Here is a 20,422-nt window from a genome sequence, read left to right on the forward strand (position 1 = left end):
GGCAGTGTTTTTATGTGACCAGTCGACCCACACGTTCTAAATATTGCTCTAGATTTGAAATTAAATTGTTGCATTTTGGCGGAGGTAACGCCATCCTCATTAAATGCAACACTACCTGGTACATGGTTTGTTTGTTGCAATATCTTATCTTTGAAAATAGATATAAGAAACTATTCAGTAACAAAATGTTCAAATCTATCAATGTTCTCTAGCACTGGTTTCTACAAGCGGTATACGAACATGCTCTAGTGTCAAGTACTCCCGCTACATGCTACGCACATGCGTTCTATGCTCTGAAGTAATTTTAAGTACATAAAACACTTGGAAATTCCGTTCAGAATCCCACATTTTTACAAAAATAAAAGATTGTAATAGGAATCCAATGAACACGCCGATACTATTTTTACTGCTTGCATTAAAACTTGGTAAATTGCGCATTCGATGAAGAGCCGCGCGATGTGATGTTGCGTCTGTAAGGCGCGTTTTAGACAAGCGAGTGAGGCGCTTTACACCTCAACAATTTTATTTTAATGAGAAATACGGAACTAAATATTGTTGCAGTTGATCAGAAGGAAACGCTGGTTTGGGACCTCAAAAGGTACGTTTATGGTTATTTTCAAATAAAATGGGACAGGTGGGGGATGAGAAGTTGGTTTTAACTTTCCGTTAAAAGTTACATTTATTTCCATATACGGTTACACCTGGACAAGAATTGATGTCATTTTATGCACACTCATAGAAACAAACATAAATGTTATCTAGTGCTCGAGTTGTCTCATTGTGAGACTTCCCAAATATTGCATTAACTATTTTATGAATTCTGTTTTATTCTAGATGCATTTTCTCTACAAATTCGACATTAAGAGCTTTTTGAGGGTAGGGCTGCACCAAGTCCGTTAGTCGTTTGCGACTTAGATATGCTTAGGTGTATAGTATATCTTTGAGGCATCCCACTTACGATGACATCATGTTCAATCCATTTATAGAATGTTCAGTAAATCTGCACAGTAACACACTATATTGGCTATAGAAATATCGAAAAACTATATATTCGCATGAAATCCCAAACTCGAAATTGGCCTCTATGAGATATCCCAGAATTGCATGTGTGCATAATGAATCTTCTCCGCGAGGTAACCCGAAAATGCATATGAATCTCTGCATTGCATATGTACAGAAGACGAATTCCACATGTTCATGATTTGTCCGTTGTATGCAAATTTGCGAAATGAATATTTCAAACAGCTGGATTTTGTCTATTCCCACGCAAGCAATTTTCTGCAACATTATGTCAGAAGTGTCAAAAAATATTAGTGTACTGATTGCGAAATATATACACAACGCTTTTATAACAAGAACAACATTTCTTAAATATAATGAAAACTCGTTATAGTGTCATTCACCTGTGCCTTATTATTATATATGCATCTTATTCTTATACCGGATGTTTATGAATGCAACATTGATGTACAAGCATATTGTTTCTTTGCATTTTTAGACGTTTGTTTAAGCAAGAATATTGTTGATATCACATTGCTTTAACATATGTCTTGTTCATAACTGTATATCCATGTTGTTAAAAGTATATGCATGAATAACTGTATTATGGGCCGGAGGCCTTAGATTACAATACACTTTATATTATGTTATGTTATGTAGAAATCAAAAACTCATTCGCGAGCCATGCCGAAACTACATGTGTATAGAATTAAACGCATTTGCAAAGAAAACCAAAATAACGTATGTGCGGAAATAAACACTTTCACAGAAGACAGGTTTACAGAAATTACTTTCAAACAGAAATAAATGCATTTGCAAAGTTAACCGTAATTACAGATGCACAGAAGTAGACACATTCGCGAGGTATTCCAAAATTACATATGTACAGATGTATTGAAATAAACATACTACCCGCAGTGCATGTGTACAGGAATTAACGTCTCGGCGAGGTGTCCCTAAATTGCATGTGCACATAAATAAACGTATCAGCAAAGTTTCCATGAATTGCATGTTTACAGAAATTAACTGAACAATACTGTAAAACAATTTACTTTCAATGGATTTAGTTTCGCTCATTTTGATTTTTTCAATCAAAGCAACAATCAAATTTTAATATCACTAGTTCAATAAAAGACTGATTTTAACGTTCACGCGTAAACACTGCCTTATATAATGAACTGTTTCTTGGGAGGTAGAAACTAATTAAGAAAATGAGTGATGGTTGATATCGTGAGCTCCCATGGTAAACACTCCGTTTATTTTACAAAGACAGCACTATGAAACGTAGAGTGTAATCTAATAAATGGTGTATCGTTGCACAGGCTTAATCGGTATAACGACGCCTCCTAGCATCGGCGTAATCGGCATTACATCGCCTCATAGCATTGCTTAATCGGTATAACGTCGCCTTATAGCACCGGTTTAATCGGTATAACGTCGCCTTAAAGTACCGGTCAAATCGGTATAACGTCGCCTTATAGAACCGATTTAATCGGTATAACGTCGCCTTATAGTACCGGTTTAATCGGTATAATGTCGCCTTATAGCACCAGCTTAATCGTTATAACGTCGCCTTATAGCACCGGTTTAATCGGTATAACGTCGCCTTATTGTACCGGTTTAATCGGTATAAATTCACCTTATTGAACAGGTTTAATCGGTATAACGTCGCCTCATTGCACAAGCTTAATCGGTATAACGTCGCCTCCTAGCATCGTCTTAATCGGTATTACGTCGCCTCCTAGCATCGTCTTAATCGATATAACGACGCCTCCTAGCATCACCTTAATCGGTATAACGTCGCCTGATAGCACCGGTTTTATAAGTATGACGTTCCCTCTTAGCACAAGCTTAATCGATATTATTCGCCTCCTAGCACCGGCCTATATCCTGATGCTCTCCTTGTTTCTCCAGCCTCCATTCAATGCCGTCCGAACGAATCCTTACGAAAAGAGGACCCTATACTCAATAGACAATGCACCCGCATGTGTAAAATTGTACTATAACATGTATGTCAATGTGCGATTCGTCATCTAAATGATGATGTGCATAAGTGTATGCTTACAAAATTGACCCGAGCGGAATATTTTGATTCATGCCAAAAGGAGTAATTTTTGCGGCCTCAAGCTACGCACATGCATTTGTTTTACATTGTGGTATGCTTCGGTTTAAATACATGAATGGAAAATCCGTTTAGAATCCCATTTTGTTGAATAAATAAAGAGTTGTAATAATAGGAATCCCATGAACAAACCGATGCTATGTTTAACAAAAGGCATTATAACTAAGTAAACGAATCATGATGTGATGTTACATCTGTAAGGTGTTATTGTTTTAGACAAGCGGGTGAGGCGTCTAACACCTCACCAATTTTATTCTACCAAATAAGAAATATTAAAAAAATAAAGAAATGAAAATTATTGCAGTTGACCGGAATAAAACGCTGTTACTGGATCCGAAATATGCTTATGGTTATTTTCAATTAAGGTTGAAAGGTGGGGCAACATCGGATGAAGTTAGAGTTTGCGTTGAAAATTAAAAGAAAAAAAATATATCGGATAGAGGCATGACCAGAGGCGAAACCAGAATTTGGTGTCATTCAGTGGCGTAGCTACATATAGGCATTAAAGGCCTGGGCCTACAGCTTTTTTGAAAACTGATAAAATTTAAAGACCAAAAATGCAATAAAAACTAGTAACCACCCAAACAATTTGAACAAAAGTTAGTTTGTTTTAAACCGGGCAAGTTGGTCTTTAATAAAACTACGTGCAGAGTGTATTACTTGGTTTTATTTTAATTATTACAAGTTTAATTAAGTATGTGTAATATGCATATTAAAGCCCCAAAACTAACATAGAATCATCGGGCCTACACGTTTTAAGGCCCTAGCTACGCCCCTGTCATTTGATGCACACTCTAAGGAACAAAAAATTGCTATTTGGCGAGTTGTTACATTATTTACATGTTGAACTTAAATATTGCAAATACTGCTTTCAATTTCGGTAAATTCTGTTTTATACTTGTGATATATTTTTTCTTCTAATTCGGCGCATTATCTCATTATATGCAGAAATGAATGTCTACAGATGTACAGCAAAACATGTCTTCGCTTGGTATCCCAAACTTGAATTCGGTCTCTTTGACATATCCCAAAATTGCGTGTGTACAGAAATAAACATCTCAGCGAAGTATTCCGAAATTGCGTGTGCATAGGAATAAACATATGCGCATTGTATTTAGGAAATTGCATATATGTTACTGTAAAACCATTTACTTTCGATGTTGTAATGCGGAATCGGCATGTAAATTCGTTCAATTAAAGAGACAATTAAATTTTAATAGCCCGTGTTCAATAATAGACTGATTTAAACGTTCACCAATTAACACTAATTTATTTAATAAAATGTATCTGGGGAAGAAAGAGATTGTTTAGAGGTTGAGTGCTGGTAAACATCGTTAACATGGTGCACATTTCGTTAACACTACAGAGATAGCAAGAAGGAGCGCTTCTGCTTAATCTGTCTTACGTTGCCTCCTAGCATCGACTAAATAGGTAATCTTTCGCCTTATTGCACCGGCTTAATTGGTTTTACGTCTCTTCCTAGCACCGGCTAAATCGGCATTACGTGTCCTCCTACCACCGGCTTAATCAGTATTACGTCTCCCCCTACCATCGGCTTAATCGGTATTACGAAGCCTCCTACCACCGGCTTAATCAGTATTGTGTCTCCTCCTACCACCGGCTTAATCTGTGTTACGTCTCCTCCTACCACTGGCTTAATCGGTGTTACGTCTCCTCCTTCCACCAGCTTAATCGGTATAACGACGCATCATAGCACCGGATTTATCGGTATTGTGTATCCTCTTAGCACCGGCTTAATCAGTATTGTGTCTCCTCCTACCACCGGCTTAATCGGTATTACGTCTCCTCTAACCAAGGCTTATTCTGTATTTCGTCTCCTCCTAGCACCGTTAATGGGTATTACGTTTCCTCCTACCACCGGCTTAATCGGTATTGTTTCTCCTCCTACCACCGGCTTTAACGGTATGACGTCTCCTCCTACCATCAGCTTAATCGATGTTACGTCTCCTCCTACCACCACTGGGTTAATTCGGTATAACGTCGCCACCTAGCAACGGTTTTATAGGTATAATGGTGCATCCAAGCACTGACTTACTAGGTATTACGTCGCCACCTAGCATCGGTTTATCAATAATAACTTCGACCCTTTACATCTATTCAATATGCATTACGTCACCTTCTTGCATCGGTTTAATATATTTAACATCACCTCAAAGTATCGGCTTAAGATGTATTACATCGCCGGCTAGTATAGGCTTAATAGGTATTACATCGCATCCTAGCATTGGCTTAATAGGTATAACATCGCCTCCAAAGCATCGGGTTAATAGATAAAGGTCACCACCTTGCACCTTCGAAAAAGGTATTACGTATTTTCCTAGCACAGGCTTAATATATGTTACGTCACCTCCTATAATCGGCTTAGTAGATATAATGTCAATAATTAGCATGGTCTTAAAAGAAGAAATACCTTTTGATTTGGTGCTAGGAGGCAACGTATTTTTTTTAAAGATTTACGTTGCCGCCTAGCACCAAATCAAAAGGTATTTCTTCGCCACCTGGCACCGGCTTAGTAGGTATTACGTTGTCTCCTAGCACCAGCTCAATAGGGTTATGTCGCAATCAACCACTGACTTAATATCATTCGCTAAGTAGGTATAAAGTCAACAACTAGCATTGGCTTTTTAGATACTCCAAGCATAGGCATAATCGGTATAACGTTGACACCTTGCAAGTAGGGTAAAAAGGGGACTCTCGCGGCCATCTTTGGCGGTTTCCCGCGTTAGCGGCCATCTTTGGCGATTTCCCGCGTTAACGGCCAGGGGACTCTCGCGGCCATCTTTGACGATTTCCCGCGTTAACGGCCATGGGGACTCTCGCGGCCATATTTGACGGTTTCCCGCGTTAGCGGCCATATTTAACCATTGTTTGAAATCCAAGACAAAGGGTCATTGTTTAACTGGGTCTCCATTGATTAACAGTATTCATTTCAATAGAAGGGATATAAACAATAGCATTGTCACACTAACCACATCAGTGTATTGTATGTCAAAGGACAACTCATCCAACGTTTCTAACATAGGGTCATCGACCTAGGATCTATTTAATGGTATTGTTTTCCCTCATCAGACGATGGACTTATCATAACCTCCACCATCTTTATATGTGATCAAACGGATTCTTTTATATGTAAGATCACAGGTCATTGACAAACAAAAGTTCATCAGAACCCAGCCATCGCGTGATCGAAAGTGATTTCAAGAAATTGAATGACTAAAGCCTGACCGTTTAGTGTCAATTCGTACAACAACACCATATCTAATAGCCACCCAATTACTCTCCAACGTACCCATTGTAATGACTTAAAAGTGAAGACAGTTAAATGAGCTGCTGATGGCTCAAAAGACGAGATTGTCGTTATCATATATCTAGTTTATCATTCAGGGTGACTAAAGCTCTTCCACTGTGGTGAGCTATCACAATAAATCACTTATTAAACCATTGTCAAATGCCAGCGCTCGATTCACTGGACTCTGTTTATCATTATGGACACCTCCTTTGAACCTTACAATGACATGAAAGTTTTTCAAACTACTTACTAAATAATCTTTTATTTTGACCACCAAAAGTAGGTTTTGAAGATATAACAGTTTTGTCCTCTCTTAGCTTCTTTTGAGTTTCACTATTTTTATGAAATCGGTAAAGGATTCACACAATTTCTTTATCAAATAACCTCATACCTTAAAGGTATGATGTATCGTTTACATTTCATTAAATCAACCCTACAGAAATGTTAAGATGTGTTCGATCTTATTGTAATGAAAACGTGAATGTTTTTTATTATTTATTTTTGTGTATAACTATTTCATTCCATTAATACAATACTTTAAAATTTAACAAGACCAAATTGAGATTTATAAGTTGAGGACATGTCTGACGAGCTATTTTATACCATTCCGGTATGTTGTATCAAAAAATAAAATATCAGACAATATTTTAATATTTATTTTCTTATAAGTACAATACAATGCAAATACAAATAAAGTTGATTATAATTGAATTCAAACAATTTGTTTAACAAAGATCATACATTTTTATTTATTTTTTTATTTATTTTAGGTTACATTTCAACAGTAGAGCAGTAGATAACATCACATGAAATTACATGAAATTAGATGTTATTTGGTATAAAACATAGAAATTATATGTCTTGTATCTTATAATGTCCATAAGCATATGATTTAATTCCATCTTCTAATAAAAATCTTTTGTCATCAAAACTAGATAATCCTACTTTGCTGATTGTTTCCAGATAAATTTTATGGTTATGACTTCTTAATGAATGCATTGTTGAGTGCATTTGAGAATTATTAAATAATACATGTTTATAATCATTAAGAGTCAATGATTTTTAACAACCGCTTTTGATATCCCTTTTGCTCTTTTCTCGTCTATATCATCACACTTAAATGCATACATTTTCGATCGCAAACCGCAATATTCACTAATACATTTCTCATTTGTTTCACTTTTCATTTTTCCCATTACTTTTTTGTTGAAGTCACTATATAAAAAATGATCTTTAGGGAAATCTGAAGTGTCAAACAAATGTGAATAGGCCAACATATCTTGGAAAATGTCCGGTGTTGTACATGATACTAAAAATGAATCTGTGTCCGTTAATTCTAGCTCAACGTTGCTACCATACACATTTTTCAAATGATTATAATAAAAATCGTACATGGTATATTTTGACAAATCAAGGATACTCATTCCAACCAAAATTGGTTTATTCAATTTAATTTTTTTTGCGACTTAATTCAACACCAACAAGGTCTTCAGAAAAAATCCGGTGCATCTTATAAGTGGGTTTGGATGACACCTTCTGTAGTCGTTTTTCTGTATGAAGAAGTTCTACGGACCGATGCTTCCGAAGATTTTCCATGGTTTTTCCTGAAAGTAAACAAAATTTTTGGTAAGTAACTTTTCATCATGTTAATCTTTACTCTGAACTGCTCAATATATGTTTTTATGATGGTATCCGTCGTTATCTTAGATACCTGTGTTTTGGATGAGGGATATGAAAATGGGACCGAAAAATACACTTATTACTTGCCGGTAGTTAGTTTTCGTCAGTTTTACTTTAGGTTCCTAATTGTACATGAGCACTTGTAAGCGTCTGATTGAAGATGAATGAAATACCAAAAAAGTGAAACTACGCCTGACAATTATTGAACAGTTGTTTTTGTAGATAAGTATTAGTGGTATGGAAGTGACAATAAATTTATTGTATAAATTACATACGGGCAGATCATACAAAAATGATAACAATGCAATAATTAACACGAACCCCCCAAAAAAACAAAACAACAACAACAACCTTACCGAAGACCGAGTTGTTCATGAGTTTGAAGAAGTTCTTCTCGAAAGCAGTCTTGGCTTGTTGTCGCATTTTGGTGTTGAACTCAACGTAGGGTTTCATGAAAGCCTCTTGTTGGAACTCTAATACTTTATGTATTTTTTTTCAATTTTAGACCGAGTTGGAGATACAGTTGCAGGTTGCGATAGTGAAGTACATAATTCTGTTTGTTTTCTAAAGTGGTGAGTAATTTTTCAATCTTTGCTCTGGGTGGAAGTTCCTCACTGTTGTGTAAATGTTTCAACACATGTTGAGCATAAGGAGATAATTTTTCATTGGGTGTGAATTTACGTTCCGGAGCTAATGGGTAGTCGTTATGACTGTCATGTAAATGTTTTGGATATTCTAGATCTACTTCTAAAATATACCCCTTAGATCCATCCTCTGGTATTTTTTCAGGTTCAAAAGTATCAATTTCTTCCTTCTGTAAAAACTTAAAGAAGCCTGTTGGTAGTTGTTGTGACATACTGTAACCATAAAGATTATTGACATCATAATAAGCTAGAAATGAGGTTTCTTTTGTAGGATCATATTCATTCAAATACTCATTGTTTGCTTTTTTGTATCTATTTGATATTTGACTAATACCACCTCGAATACCTTTTTCGATAAATAAAATTTGATCAATGTCTGTCATGAGCTCTAGAGTGACTTCAGTCATTTTCAACATTGCCTGCCAGTAGCGTCAACCGCGCATGTGCAAAGCCAATTATTGCGCAATCGGTGTTTTCGCTAAAACCTGACCCGGAAATTTAGCATATTTTATACGCGTCAATGCGAAGAAAAGAAAGGTTAACCAAATGAAATATTAGCATAAATGGGTGGGATTAAGTCCAAATATGGCGTATATGACCTACATATTATATAAATGCTGATTTTTAGTAGGGAGAATAAGGTTTGAAAACTAAACAAATCGCGATTTTGTTGAAAACGGCCATATACGCGGATCTTTCTGTGGTTTTAATGAAGTTTGATCATCATTCTAAATAAAATGGGTAACATTTACACCGTATTTAACCGTAATATATGTGAATTTAGGTTATTTTCAATATTGGTGCGCGACCGCGAGGGGAGTTAAGAATGGATTAAATTACCTCCCCTGCCAATCGAGCACTTGCTAATGTGGACGTTTCCGGAACGATTGCAAACAAAAATTAAAGCGTATTACTTCGTAATTGCAACAGCGATTTGTATCTGGTAGATGACAATATTGCCGTTTGGTGCAGGTTGGTTATATTGAGTTATTGCATGTATGCATTTATTGAATCTTATTTGTTTGTCTGATAAATTGATGCATTTTTGTGATATCCATTTCGTACTCAAAATCGTCGTACTTTTCATACATTTTTTTTGCAATCGATGTTAAATATATAATCTAAAAAAGCAAAACTAATTTAAGGCAAGGCTTTCTTTTCATTTATCATGCACAAATATTGGTTCCAGTGTCAAACCTGAAAGTAATGTGTATAACTGAGTTAACAAATGGTTTTGTTTGAAAAATAAGTGCATTTGTATTTAATTCATTTTCAGAAGAAACTCACTGACTCCGTGACAGAGTGTGTCCGCCTCGGGCTGGTTCAACTTTGATGGCAAAGAATATAAAGGATTTGTTATATCAGTGGTTCCCAGCTTTGGAGAATGGTATAATGTTAAATATGACAATGATGATGCTATTTATGCATATAACTTATGTCAGGATTACAAACAAGGTGGTTTGCAGCTTGTGGTAGAATAGTTGTGCTATTTATAAAAGATCAGCTTAAGCAGTATTTAAAGTTCAATGAAGATTATTTGAGCTTTTCAGATATTGACATAGAAACTGGTGTTGGCATAATCCACATTATTTACATGTAAGACACATTTAACAGTGCACATGTTCCAGTTGAAATCCTCTGTGTCTGAGGGAGAGTGTTAACTTTCCATTAACATTTATTATTTTCAGGTGCCAGTTTAACACTCTCATCTCATCCCTCATCAATCATGTTTCATTGTTAAGTTAATACTATTAAAAGGCACTCATGTTTCATTGTTAAGTTAATACTAAAAGCATTCATGTTTCATTGTTAAGTTAATACTAAAAGCATGTAGCATGTTGTTAAGTTTAGATGCTTTATAATGTTAACAAATGTTGCTTGCCTAGAACAGTAGATTAGTTTCCGAGTTTTAGTTAAGAAAAGTTAATTATTTTTGAATAAAACATAAGGCAGTTTTTTACATACTAAATGACAAATATCACATTCCATTCTTTGGTTCTAAAGCTAATAATGCTTGCTATTTCGGTTTATTTTCTGTAGATAATGTAAAATAATAACACATGCTAACAACTCTTCAGTTTATGTTCAGAATTATATTAACAGTTGGTTTATGGGGTAACTTCATAGCTTCTAACCTGACATTATATCATTCTTGCAGTGCATTATCATTTCATAATTGAGAAACTAACCTGTTTAATATGTATTTTTATAAAACTAATGTAAAATATAATGTGATGAACATTTTTTCCCATATAAATGTCTTATATGAATGTTTTGCCTATTTTCAGGTATTTCTGTCTTGGCGCGGCGCACTTCGATTCATCTTAGCAGCATACTAAGAAGTTGCCTGGTCCAATACAAGATACGGGATAGGTCAGTTTAATATGTATTTATATAAAAGTAATGTAAAATATAATGTGATAAACATTTTTCCCCATATTAATGTCTTATATGTATGTTTTGCCTATTTTCAGGTATTTCTGTCTTGGCGCGGCGCACTTCGATTCATCTTAGCAGCATACTAAGAAGTTGCTTGGTCCAATACAAGATACAGGATAGGTCAGTGATGGTTATAGAAGCAGTCAGGAGTGAATTGTGCACTGGAAAAACATTCTAGAGTGGAATAAAAAACTTGGGTCAGCTTTTTGTGAAAAGTGAAAAAAGTGACTTTCCGAATGTTGATTTTTTGCATAATCTGGAGTTGTTAAATTCTATGTGCTTTGACATATCATAATAAAAGTATACATTTTTGTTATAAGTATGGTTATATCTATCTGAAACAGTAAGGTTTAAGCTGGATTTGATTTTTTTTAAAAATCACTGATTGTTGCTACTGCCAGCTCAATCCCGGGCTGGTGAAAAAGTGACAAGGGTCTAAACCATAACACTTCAGTGACATATCACGAAAATTTTCATAAACATCAGCTAATAACAATATGTCTGTTTTTAGATAGAGATCATGGTATTCTCCAAGACTTTTTAGTTTAAATGTTTGATATACTTGCTTTGCATGTTCATAGTCTTCTTTTGATATATTTTCCTCAGTCAATGAAGAGTAAAAATTCTCTATTGCTGGAAGATCAGCACCTTCAAATTTATCCCAGTCAGTCATGAACTCGTAAGGATAAACCCCCTTTCTTAGCAGGAGGTTTCCATGATTTTTGATTTCTGAATGAAAGTGATGGAAAGACTGTGGGCCATTTTGAGCTAAGTTATCTACAAGGGTCCCAAGAGATGAAGGGAGAAAACCCAAAGAGTCAATAAACCTAAGATTTCCAATACTAAAACTGATATACTTTTCAACTGACTGTGGGATGCAATTGATTTTATAATTTTTAAATGTACCAATGCTTTGACAAAGCAAGTGACCATCAAAATTTTTAAGATTGTGGAAGATGACTGGGATGAAACTGGGTTGTTTACATTGTAAATTGCAATTCATATGTGCAGCTCCTATGTATTTCCCACTTGTGTGATCATGATGTCTTGCTTTCTTTTCCTTGTTACCAAATACTTTTTGACATAAACAACATGTGTTTGCTTGTTCGAACTGTTTTTCTTCACTTTCCTTTAAAACTAGGGGTTTGATATTTTGCATATGTTGCTGTATTTCATGACTTTCTCGTAAAAGACATTCTAACAATATTTTGGGTGCATCTGGACCTCTGTAGATAACAGTATCTTTGGTTAATTTTGAATCAGTTGAAATAACTTTATATCCAAAGGAACAGGGTTCTAACAATTGATTTTTTGATGTTGAAGCTGTTTGGTTGTTAGTCTCTATTGGTTTATTTAATGTTTCAAAATCAGCCACAATAACATAAGGGACACGCAGTGTTTTTTCATAATCTTTAAATTCAAGAAAGCAGTCTGCTCCTGATGGAAGTTCAATTTTATGAGCATCATGGACTTGACAGTATGAAAGGTGATCATCTAATAAACTTTGTTTACTAAATCCATGGAGGCAATATCGACAATAGTAATATGCACGATGTCCTTTCTTACCATGACTAAGAAACCTGTTTATGTTTTTTATAAGCACATAATGTGAACTGTTTTCTGATTGCAAAAGCAATAAGTCAATATGATGGAGTCTGTTTTGGCAATTTGTAATGCGTAGTGGAAGAACATCATTGTCTTCAAAAGTAAACACATTTACAGACAAAAATGGGTTTTGCTTCTCAAATTGATTTATTTGATTCAATGACATTGGAAACAGCAGACCTTTTGTGTTTAATTCATTTTCAAATTGTTCATAATCACTCACCAGAGGGGAATCCAAGGGATGAAGGGATGCTAAACAACACCATAGAAAGCACTTTTGATCAAGATTTCTTATGTTTAGTAAACTTTGATAGTTAATAAGAGGCTTTGGTAGCTCTACAAAACTAGATCCGGACACTGGAGAATATTTCACAGTGTGCACAGTTATACTTAATACTTGTTTGAGAACCCACCCAGACCTTTCTCTTATGTACTTTTCAAAACTTTCAAACATTTTTTGAAATGCTTCATTTAAGTTGTTTTCATCAAATGTTATCAAATTTAAACTTCTATAACTCTTAGATCTAAAATGTGGAGTTGATGTATTGTCTCCATCTTTTGTGTGTTTCACTAGCTCAACCTGCACTGATAAATACCATTTAATAGGATACAATTGAAGTCTTTTTTCTAAAATATTTTGAATGTTTTTATTGGCATTGGCAAAAAATGCCAGCAGATCATATTGTTCATGTTGATTTGGTTGTATGGTGAAATCTTGAATGTTTTCATTAATAGCATGTTCATAACTGTGGTTCATTGTTGTAGATGATGGTGTTCTTGCAGTGGAAGTTGGTGTTGATGATGGTGTTGATGATGGTGTTCTTGCAGTCGAAGATGGTGTAGATAATTGACTGTAGTTGTGTTCATTTTGAAGGTGTGGACTTGGAGAGAGCGGTGTTCTTGCAGTAGAAGATGGTGTAGATAGCTGACTGTAGCTGTGCTCGTTCTGAAGTTGTGAAGTGGTTAGAAGTCCTGTTGTATGATCTACATTGCTTGTTGAAGAGGAGCTTTGGGTGTCGCTGCTTGGAGGTATTTGATTATATGGAGTTATTTTTCCACCAGTTTGTTGATGTTTTCTAGACAAGTGTTTTTTAATATAATCTTTTCTTTTAAATTTGTCTCCACAAACTTCACAATTGTAAAAACTTTTGTGTGTGAGCGCATGAGATATCAAAGAAGTCTTGTTCTTAAAGTGTTTTCCACAAGTATCACACTCGAATATTTTTGAATCCAATTTTATCCTTTTTTGTCTCTGATATTCCTCATATTCATGCGCATATTTTGAAGTAAGGTAATCACTAAAACTTTGATCATCCATGTTTGAAGGTTAATGTTAAACTGATCCCACTTCAAGTCAGAAATGCTTTAAATATTCTACCTTTTCCCGCTTATACATTGTAAACGATCCACTTTTCTTGGGTTGGTTTTTTCCTAACAATAGCTTTTGTCTTTTTAAGCTCAATTTTCATTTTTTTCTTTGGTGATTGTTCTGTCTTTGTAGTTGTTCTTTTACGACCTTTTGTTTCGTATAAATCTTTTGTAGTAGGCCATGCTTTTTCAAAAACAATATTTGATCGTTTTACAAACTTTTTTTTCTTTGGATTTAAAAGTTGTCCTCCTTTTTGATGTGAAGTATCCTTAATATCTCTTGTATCATTGTTCAATTTATTATGTATTGATGATTGTTCCAATTTTTTATGATGAAACTGGTTATTGTTATCACTTTTTGTAAATTCCTTCCTCATATGTTCATATTTTGATTTTGAAATCAATACTAGTTCTTGAGCCATGACTCACAAGGTTGTATTAATAAAATAAATTGCTTAAATTTTTTTAGGAGGAGAGCTCTTCTCTTTTTTTGTGATAGCCCTTTTACCACAAACTTACGAATGACATTCCTATATCTTTTCAATGACTTTTTGATATTGTCGGAAATTTTTAGATTTCCAATGAGAATATTGTAAACCACTTCCACAATCACACTCATTTGTGATTTTGTTAATGCTTTTATCAGCATTTTTTGTTGATTTTCACTTGTGTTTAAGAGAAATTTTAAAAAATACTTTTCCTTTTCCATTTTTTCACTCATATTTTTCTTTTTCAGGTCGAAAGACAATCAAGGTCTGAGAGGGAAATATGTTGGTGCGCAGTTTATACAACTTGTTTGAATGTGGGCTTACATCAACGAGTAAGTAAGAGTATTTGTTTTGTGTTGCTTTTTTATAGGCATCCATAAAATATTTTAAATCACCTGGAAACATTTGACGAGCAAGTGTTTGAATCTGAAGTTGGTCTCTCTGGTTATTAAACAATACAAAGTAATGACTATTCAGACTAATAGTTCGGAAATACTTTCCTCCAGAAAACAGATTTTGTACCACAAAAAACACTGAAAATTTTTTGTGGTGACTATAAATCGTAAATAAGTTCACAATGTCAATACTTTCTGAAGCCTTTTGCACTAAATCATCAATGACTAAAATCTTAAATCCAGAGTCGTATGCCCAAAGATCCATATCTTCTTTAGATGGTAAACCTTCAAAGAATTCTATGTTTTGCACATGTGTTTTCATGCTGTCATATAATGGTTGATAAGTTGAATAACAGTATATAATTTTTCTTGGAGCATCATTAAACATGGAATTTGCACTCTTAAAAAGTTCAAAAAGAAAGGTAGATTTTCCACTTCCACTCGCTCCAGCTATAATGCAAGTAGCTGGACTTTCAAATTTCACAACAGTGTTTGTCATGATGTTAATACGAAGACTTCAGCAATATAAATGATTTTAAGATTGAAAAACAACAACACTTTTAATGTAGTTATACATTTTTTATTAATGCTCTACATGATTGGTTAAAAACACATTGATTTTGTACACAGTCATTAAACATGCTACTGACATAATTGTATACACATAAATCATTACTATGAACATCATTGGAAAACATATTTACAATATCATAAAACAATACACCATTCAATCTATGAATCAAGAAAAATAAACAGTACATTCCACACACATCACTATACAAACTTTGTAATTGCTTTGAATTTGTTATAAGTGATGAAAAATTTGATGTGTATTGAGGGAAATAGTCATTAAAGTAGTTGACAGGCATTCCATAACTATCAAAATATTCTATGGTGGTAGAGTTTGGAAAGTAAAAGGCACACCAATGCCTCCCTGTCTTTGTATGATCATCTGTATTTGCTATAAATCCACATGGAATATTCATTTCTGTAGGAAGTTCATTTGCTGCATAAACACCAAGTACAGACTTTCTTAGCAAAGGGAAACAATCTAAACAACACTGAATTTGGGATGTATTCATTCTGTAATTATGTCTCTTTGTGAATTGATTTGAAAAAAAGCAGGAGAGCTACTATGTACAATACAACTTGTTGTATCTGTCAATGATGTCTTAAACTGAACCTCTAAACGCACATGACCTGTTTTAACAAGAGAAAGAAATGTGTTGTCATCCAAAAAGTTTGGTTCTAACTGAAACGAAAAAAGTGTTGATGATTTGGCAAAGTCCTCTCTATTTATATCCAGTCCTGAGTTTTTGCCCCACTGTCCATTTGTTAGAAACATGTTTGTGTAGGCTCTCATAAAAGATTGCCCTTCAGATGCATCAAAATTTAATTTTAATGGGCTACCCCACACTGGAGCACCATCCACATATAAACATATGCTTTGAATGTTACAGTTATAATCACCAGATAAAGCCTTTGATTTTACAAATGCCACAACTACTTTGTTTGGTTTTTGTCCTTGAAACAAATTATCCCATGTAAACATTGTACTTCCAGCAGCAAGACTTTGCGATCGACACTCTACTCTGTCAAATGGATATTTAGCTGTGCTGTTTTTCAACAACTCTGCATGGGCTACAATAAGAGCTGGATTGACTCTTACCTTCTTTGCTAGTAAGTAAATGTCTATAATCTTTATTTTATAGTTGGGAGATGCATCCCCTGCTGATAAACAAAATGCTGGAGAGCTTCGGTATAATTTTAATTTGACATCAACTTGATTTAGTAAATAGCGTTTAATAGTAAATAAACTGTGATATATTGGTCCTTGAAGCTCCAGAATTTTGGAGCCTGTAATGTATCCTGATCTTAAAAAGAGACCATTATTACCAGCGTTGGCATCCGTAATAACTGCTCCAGTACTGTCATTATCATCTTTAATATATAATTGAGATAATAATTGCGAATGGCTAGCATCATGACCGCTGTGTAACAAAGTCTGAATCATTGCATTATATGGATTGTAATTTGAAGAAATTACAGCTTTGTTTTGTAATGAGACTTCAGTGGCTGAAAATAATGCTTGTAAGAATAAATTTACAGGTCCCACTTTAACACTTGTAATATCACTACCATCTGGATTTGTAACTTTTAATTTCACACATAATTGTGTTCCTCGAAGATCGAGATAGTCCATTGAATTTTGTCCACTTATTTGGAATTCGATAGGAGTATCATCTGACACTTGTGATAAAGGTCGAATTTCTTGGTAATGCACAGTCTGCGAAATAACCCATGTGCCCGATGCCCGGGGCAAGTAAAAATCCTGCCGGGCAAGTAAAAAATCGTATTTGCTTGCCCGATCGGGCAAGTAAAAAAAGAGAACGAAATCGTTTATCCGAAAATCAACAAACAAAGTAAATACTCTAAATTTGATGACGTATTACTCGACTTTGTAAAAGTCGCTAAATTTGATGACGTTTTACGCGGTCTGTATCGACTGGTACACTTACTCCGCAGTCTGAATCAATAGACGCTTATAACTATGCGTATAAAATTGAAAGCCGATTGGACGCTTGATTTAAACCAGTCCGATGCAAGCGTTTCAAAGACAACTCTGATGTGATCTTTGCTTATATTTTATTTGAAATTTATTCGGGCAAGTGAAAATTGGTCCGGGCAAGTTAAAATTGCCAGGGAGATGCCCGAAAGGGCAAGTTCATCTGAAAAGTTATTTCGCAGACTGAATGCACATCACTGACAGCAACTTGTGTAGGTGGTAAATCAAATAATAATAGTTCATTTGGAACACCCTCAGAAAATCCATCTTGTAAAAAGTATGACATTTTTAATAAGTGAATATGTCCTGGGTTGGTCTTGAAGTTTTTCTGTTCACTTTTGTAGCACCTTTTTTAAAGTTTTTTTCTGTAGTTTTTGATGTCTTTTTCACGGATTTTGGTGCCTTTTTCAAGTTTTTTAATCCTTTTTTAACGTTTATTTTGGTGGTATTTTGATCTATTTTCGCTGTCTTTCTGTGTTGTTTTACCTTTTTGATTGAACCCTTAACGTTTGTCTGATTGGATGATGTATGCGAAAAAGATGATACTTCAGGTGTTTTTATACCTTCTCGTTAGCTCCACTGGCCGAAGGCCATGGAGCTTATGTCGTCACAGATTGTCCGTCGTGAGTGCGTGCGTGCGTGCGTGCGTAAACTTTAAACGACATCTCCTCTGAAACTGATAAGCGGATTTTGACAAAACTTCACAGGAATGTTCCTTTGGTGGTCCTTTACCAAAATTGCTCAAATGGTTCCGGTCCATTGCAAAATATGGCCGCCAGAGCTAAAAATAGCAAAATCTTTAAACGACATCTCCTCTGAAACGATTCGGCAGATTTTGATGAAACTTGACAGTAATGTTCCTTGGGTGGGCCTTTATTAAAATTGCTCAAATGGTTCTGGTCCATTGCAACATATGGCCGCCACAGCTAAAAATAGCAAAATCTTTAAACGACATCTCCTCTGAAACGGATAGGCAGATTTTGACAAAACTTCACAGGAATGTTCCTTTGGTGGTCCTTTACCAAAATTGCTCAAATGGTTCCGGTCCATTGCACAATATGGCCGCCAGAGCTAAAAATAGCAAAATCTTTAAACGACATCTCCTCTGAAACGGTTCGGCAGATTTTGATGAAACTTGACAGTAATGTTCCTTGGGTGGTCCTTTATTAAAATTGCTCAAATGGTTCTGGTCCATTGCACAATATGGCTGCCACAGCTAAAAATAGCAAAATCTTTTAACGACATCTCCTCTGAAACGGATAGGCAGATTTTGATGAAACTTGACAGAATTGTTCCTTGGGTGGTCCTTAACCAAAATTGCTCAAATGGTTCCGGTCCGCTGCACAACATGGCTGCCAGGGCAAAAAAATAGAAAAACCTTTAAAGAACATCTCAGAAACCGATGATCAGATTTTGATGAAACTTAATAGAAATGTTCCTTGGATGGTCCTTTATCAAATTTGCTTCAATGGTTTCGGTCCACTGCACAAGATGGGCCCCAGAGGTAAAAATAGAAAAACCTTTAAACGACTTCTCCTCAGAAACCGATGATCGTATTGCAATGAAACTTGACAGAAATGTTACTTGGGTAGTCCTTAACCAAAATAGCCCAAACAGTTCTGGTCTGCTGCACAACATGGGCACCAGAGCTAAGAATAGAAAAAAACGTTAAACTACATCTTCTCAGAAACCGATTATCAGATTTTGATGAAACTTTACATAAATGTTCATCGGGATGCCCTTTAACCAAAATTGCCCAAATGGTTCCGGTCCGCTGCACAACATGGCTGCGAGAGTTAAAAATAGAAAAACCTTTAAGGACTTCTCGTCCGCAGTCTTCACGAAAAACATTTTAACCTACTAGCCAGTTGGACTAGCATAATGGCATATTTTTTAGTCCGAATGACAATCTAGTAGTCCGACTATTTTGCCACATTATAAAACTGTATGCTTGAGGTAAATACCTATTTCAATTGAGCAGCTTGCAGTTTGAGTAAACATTTCTTTATTATGATGCTCATGCAGTGATAGGGAGTGACATCCTTCTGTTGGGAATAGTGCTCCTTGTTTTTCAGAACCTATGGGTACTATGTAAAAACAAAAGGCATCTTGCTTGAATAGACTGTAATAATATCAACATGGTTAGAAAAGAAATGCCATGCTTTAATAGCTTTGATTACATTTTACTACTGAATTACCTCCCTTTAATAGAAAAAAAAATAATGTCTTAATTTTTCACGTATAGCATCTTTAAATAATTTTTAAACAATAATTATTTATGAGTAAACATATAAGCATAAAGTTCTCACAAAAAGATCAATTTTAAAACCTTACATTTATACATAGGAAAGTATATATAGACTGAACATTAATTTTCGTTTAAGTGACATTCTGAAAGTTTATGAAACAGCTATTTTTAGTAACTTAAATGGCCGAAAAGTGTAAGTGAAACACCAAGTCGATTCTATCTCGTCAGTTCTTGTTCAGGTTAGATATTTGCTTCATAATCTATTCAGATTAAATGTTAACCGATGATCAGATTTTGATGAAACTTGACAGAAATGTTCCTTGGGTGGTCATTAACCAAAATTTGTTAAATGGTTCCAGTCCACTGCACACCATGGCTGCCAGAGCTAAAAAAACAAAAAAACTATACGACTTGTCGTCGAAACCGATGACCTTTTTTCGATAAAACTTGACAGAAATGTTTGTTTGGTGCTACTTTACTCAAATTGCCCAAATCATTTCGGTCCACTGCACAACATGGCAGCCAGAGCTATTAAAGTAATTTTTTTTTTAAATAACT

The 20,422-nt window shown here is 35.0% G+C and overlaps 1 protein-coding gene across 16 annotated transcripts in view; it reads left to right on the forward strand.

The window, feature by feature from the left end:
- Positions 1-442: 442 nt before the first annotated feature.
- Positions 443-20,422, forward strand: part of LOC128241902 (uncharacterized) — a 50,968-nt gene continuing 30,988 nt past the window's right edge. For 8 of the 16 annotated variants that reach the window (XM_052959025.1, XM_052959028.1, XM_052959027.1 and 5 more), the window contains exon 1: positions 443-598. The gene's annotated coding sequence lies outside the window, so the exon portion shown is untranslated. The other 8 variants (XR_008262514.1, XR_008262515.1, XR_008262509.1 and 5 more) reach the window with 7 other exon arrangements.

This window comes from Mya arenaria, chromosome 7, assembly GCF_026914265.1.
Source record: "Mya arenaria isolate MELC-2E11 chromosome 7, ASM2691426v1".
NCBI classification, from domain to species: domain Eukaryota; kingdom Metazoa; phylum Mollusca; class Bivalvia; order Myida; family Myidae; genus Mya; species Mya arenaria.